Source organism: Megascapheus bottae, chromosome 8, assembly GCF_031878675.1.
Source record: "Megascapheus bottae isolate mThoBot1 chromosome 8, mThoBot2.hap1, whole genome shotgun sequence".
NCBI lineage: Eukaryota > Metazoa > Chordata > Mammalia > Rodentia > Geomyidae > Megascapheus > Megascapheus bottae.
This window is the reverse complement of record NC_143516.1, coordinates 56,457,731-56,463,010: the sequence shown is the minus strand read 5'-3', so window position 1 is coordinate 56,463,010 and position 5,280 is coordinate 56,457,731. Positions and strand designations below refer to the sequence as shown.

The following is a 5,280-nucleotide window of genomic DNA, read 5'->3' as shown; positions in this document are numbered from 1 at the left end:
TAATTATTACAAATGAGGGAAACCATTGAGCCTATGTTCCTTTGAGTCTGGCTTACTTCACTTAATATGATTTTTTTCCCAAATCCTTCCATTTCCTTACAAATAGGGCAATGTCATTCTCTCTGATGGTGGATTAGAATTCCATTGTGTATAAATGCCACATCTTGTTGATCCACTCATCAACTGAGGGACATCTAGGCTGGTTCCATATCTTAGCTATGGTAAATAATGCTGCAATGAACATCGTTGTGCAAGTGGATTTAGCATGTCCTTGTTTCTGGATGATTGGGTAAATGCCAAGTAGTGGAATTGCTGGGTTAGAGGGGAGCTCTATGTTTAGCCTTTTGAGGAACTGCCATACTGCTTTCCATGGTGGGTGAACGAGTTTGCACTCCCACCAACAGTGTAGTAGTGATCCCTCCTGGCCACATCCCTTGCAGCATCTGTTGTTATTAGATTTCTTGATGAAGATCATTCTAACTGGAGTGAGGTGGAATCTTAGAGTTGTTTTGATTTGTATTTCTTTTATGGCCAGAGGTGTTGAGCATTTCTTCATGTGTCTATAGGCCATTCTTATTTCTTCTTCAGAAAAGACTCTTTTTAATTCTTTGGTCCATCTTTTAATGGGATATCTGTTTCTTTGGAGAAAAAATATGGAATGCTTCATGAATATGAATGTCATCCTTGCACAGGGGCCATGCTAATCTTGTCTGTATCATTCCAATTTTAGTATATATGCTGCCAAAGTTAGCACCACAAAATATTTTCAAATTGACTTCAAGAACACATTCAAAAGATTATACTCGGGGGCAGGAGTTTGGCCTAGTGGTAGAGTGCTTGCCTAGCATGCATGAAGACCCAGGTTCGATTCCTCGGTACCCCACATACATAGCAAAAAGCCAGAGTGGTGCTGAGGCTCAAGTGGTAGAGCTCTAGCATTGAGAAAGTCCAAGGACGGTGCTCAGGCCCTGAGCTCAAGCCCAGGACTGGCCAAAAAAAAAAAGAAAAGAAAAGATTATACTCCATGATTGCAAGATTGGTTTTACTCCAGGAATTCAAAGATAGCATCACATATGTAAACCCAGGAGCATAACATAACACATCAGTGGAATTAAGGACAACATTCATCATGTGATCAGCTTTTACAACAAATGGTGCTGAGAACAGGATGTCCATATGCAGAAGGCTTAAACTAGATTTCTATATCTCACTAGGTTAAAACAAGAACAATAGCAACCAAACCAATTCAAAATGAATCATAGAGCTTTTGGAGACTCCTGGAATAAAGTATAGGGAAAATACATCAAGAAATGAAATAGGAAATGGCTTTCTGAATATAACTACAATATTTTAGGAAACAGTAGTGCAAATTGACAAGTGGGATTGCTCCTGCACAGCAATAGGAACACAAGAGTCACATACAGAATGTGAGAAAAATCTTTAACAGCTATTCATCCGACAGGTATTAATATTTAGAATATAAAATAAACTCAGGAAATTACATATGATAAGAACAAATAACCTAATCAACAATTTGGCAGCTTTCATAAAAGAAATGTAACTCAAAACAACTTTGAGGTTCTACCTCATTCCAGTTAGAATGGCCATGATCAAGAAATCTAGTAACAACAGATGCTGGTGGGGATGTGGCCAGGAGGGATCACCACCACACTGTTGGTGGGAGTGCAAACTCATTCAACTACTATGGAAAACAGTATGGTGAAAAGGTTAAACATAGAGCTTCCCCATATATGACCCAGCAAGTCCACTACTTGACATTTACCCAAACATCCAGAAACAAAGACATACTAAAGCCACTAGCACAATAATGTTTATTGCAGAACTATTTACCATATCAAAGATATGGACCCAACCCAGATGCCCCTCAGTAGATGAATGGATCAAGAAGATGTGGTACTTATACACAATGGAATTCTATGCTGCCATCAGAAAGAATGACATCGCCCCATTTGTAAGAAAATGGAAGACATGGAAAAAGTCCTACTAAGTGAAGTAAGCCAGACCCAAAGGAACATATCCTCAATGGTTTCCCTCATTTGTCATAATTAGTACACATCTAGGACTCTCCTCATAGAGGATTACAATAGTTCAAAACCTACATAGGTTGAGACTCTGTTGACTTAGGATGGGACTAACTGAAAGGAACTCAATGATATAGGCACAAGTGCTTTATCTTGTGTGATTGTTGTCTTAATATACTAGGTTATTTCTCTTCCCTTTTGTTGCCCTTTGGTTAATCTCATATTGTTACTGTATTTGACTTTGTTACCTGGTATATTGTATATACGTTTATTTGAAATACGAAAGGGAAGGGGGGAAAAACAAGATGATGGGGAGGGGGTGAGGGGCAGTGAGGACCAAAATCATGAGAAGGGGTATCAATGTGAGAAGTAATGTATGTACTACCTGGCGAATATAATTGTAACCCCTGTATACATTACCCCGACAATTAAAAAAAAAAGAACAGCCTAACCACCGGCTTCATTAAAGCAGACAGTTCTTCAAAAGAAGCACAATTGCTATAAATGCATGAAAAGATAATGCACCATGTTTAACCATTATGAAAATGTAATGTTAACAAGCACGTTGTGGTTCTATTTCACCCCATCAGAATAGATAGCATTAATACAAAAATAAATAACAAATGTTGTTGATAGGAATGTAAACTAATGAAACCATGGTGGAAATCAGTATGGAGTTTCTTCAGTATATTCACACATCCATGCTGTGGCACTATTCACTACAGCCCAGTTATAGAGGTGTCTAAGTTTCTTTCCTTAAAAATTGGTATATAAAAAGAATTATGGTATATGCAAAGCAAACGTGCTCTATACACCCAATAGTATATTACTCATCTATAAATAAATTGGGTGAGACTGAAGATTTACTAAGCATTATGTCAATTTAGTTTGAGAGAAACAAATGTGGATGGTTTATTTCATATGAAAAATGTAGATTCATCTTTAAAAAAATACATGAAAATGGAAGAGGAAGTGGACCAGCAGGAGTGACTTACAGGACAAGAGAATAATGATAGGATAGTAATATGACCAAAGTACATTTCACACAAGTCTGAAGATGTCATACTGGGACCCCCTACACTGAACAGTGAACATACACATTATTCTGAACAGTGAACATACACAAGGAGATGCTTGTGCTTATGCTAGATGATGATAACTGCCAAGAGTCTCAGTCAATTAGATATCTATTATACTAACTGTATTGTCTAAAGTTTTGAAGGCTTACCTGGGACTTTTCATTGTAGAACTTTGTCAGTATTTTATAAACCAAATTGTTCATTTATTGTTTTTCAATATCTCATATTTTATTTAAAAAGTTATTTACAAAAATATTTTTGTCCAAAATTACTTATTAGGTGGTTGGAATTCACTAGAAACAGAAAAAAATAGAAATATTTTGCACGGTCTTAAGAAAACAAGTAATCAGAGAAGAAAGGATTTTATCTCATAACTCTGCTTTTGTGATAATATTTTATCTGTGCAGAATTAGCGTGTTGATTTAATCCCACAAGGAAGATTCTCTCAGATACATCAGAAACAGAATAAACAGAATGGTTGTAGTATTTTTAGCACATTAGTGCCTTATAAAAAACCTTTTTATTGTGATGCAGGATAAAATAATCACATGCAATTTCTGTGTCGTGTTCATTTAAAAATGTCAGCGACTTTTGCTCGTGTGCTGTTTATCCCATAGAAAATAGCCATTGTGTGGTTAGGAATGCACCATACCATCAGAAATACACAAGAAAACATCCCCTGAGAAGATACAAGACTGGAAACTGTTCCCATGGCATTCTCCATTCTTGTCTGATGCTTGAAATGTCCCTCCAAACACCTGTGCATAAAAGGACTAGTGCTATGGGGTGACTGAAGAACATCTGAGAGTTACGGCCTCCTAAATGGAGGTTAGCTGACTTGGGCATGTCTTTAAATGAGATAATGTCTCTTTTTGTCTCTTATTGCTTCCTGAGCAATATGAAGTAACAAAACTCTTCTGCTAGGTGTTCCTGCCACAATAAACTGTGGTGTCCTAGGAGCAAAACCTCAGGGCTAAGTGACTATGGACAGAGACTCCAAAAACATGAGCTCAAATAATCATTTCTTCCTTATAAGCCAATCATCTCTAGGATTTTGCTACCACAATAGAAAGCTAGCATATCTAATAACTCTAACCATATCAAATCTCATTTTTTTCTGTAATATAGAAAAAGAACTGTGATCATTTTAATAATAAGCAGAAGGTTAAGGAAATGAAGTTAAAAGAAGATGAAAATACTTGTTTTGACATCTAAATAAGCAATAGTTGAAGTAAAAACGAGATGTCAAAGGACAGGCTTAGCAATGCATCATTTCTGTCTTCTCTCCTTTCTCACACCTCACATCTCCTAGCTATACAATAATTCTGCATTTGTTTACTTAGTTTTCAATCACAAATTCATTCCAAAAATCATTCATTAACATTTGCTTCATTCTTCACGCTGTTCTTGGGTCTAAGGATCCATCAGTGATAAATGAAGATAAAAGATCTGCCCTCCTCTCCTAGCAGAGATTTACAATAGGACAAAATCTAGATACATTAGGCCAAATAGTATGACATCAAATGTAAGGACCTCCAGGATAAGGAAACAAAATCCATATAATGAGTGACTGTTGTCCTTAATGTACTATGTTATCGCTCATCTCTTTTGCCATCCCTTGGTTATCTCATATTGTTACAATATTTCACCTTGTTATCTGATATATTTTATATGTGCTTAATTGGTTATTTGAAATTGGATAGGGAAGGGGGGAAATCAAGATAAGCGGGGGGAAGGTGGGAGGGAAATGGGGACCATGTCATGAGAAAGAGTATCAATGTGAAGTTATGCACCTTCTATCTGGTGAATAATGTAACCCTTCTATTAATCACAATAACAATTTTTTTTTGCCAGTCCTGGGCTTGAACTCAGGGCCTGAGCACTGTCCTTGGACTTTCTCAAGGCTAGAGCTCTACCACTTGAGCCTCAGCACCACTTCTGGCTTTTTTCTATGTATGTGGTACCGAGGAATCGAACCCGGGTCTTCATGCATGCTAGGCAAGCACTTTAACCACTAGGCCAAACTCCCGGCCCCAACAAAATTATTTTTAAAAAAGGTCTGCCATCATTGAAGCTTATTATTAAAGGACATGTTCTTATTACAATAATAAAAATATTATTATTATAATAATACATACTGACTCAATTGCAAAAAGGGG

At 36.8% G+C, this 5,280-nt stretch overlaps 1 non-coding gene across 1 annotated transcript; it reads right to left on the bottom strand.

Annotated features, from left to right (window-relative positions):
• Nucleotides 1–647: 647 nt before the first annotated feature.
• LOC150059972 (U6 spliceosomal RNA) lies at nt 648–754 on the bottom strand. The gene has a single exon (XR_016536518.1). It is a non-coding gene; the product is annotated as a U6 spliceosomal RNA (small nuclear RNA).
• Nucleotides 755–5,280: the final 4,526 nt, after the last annotated feature.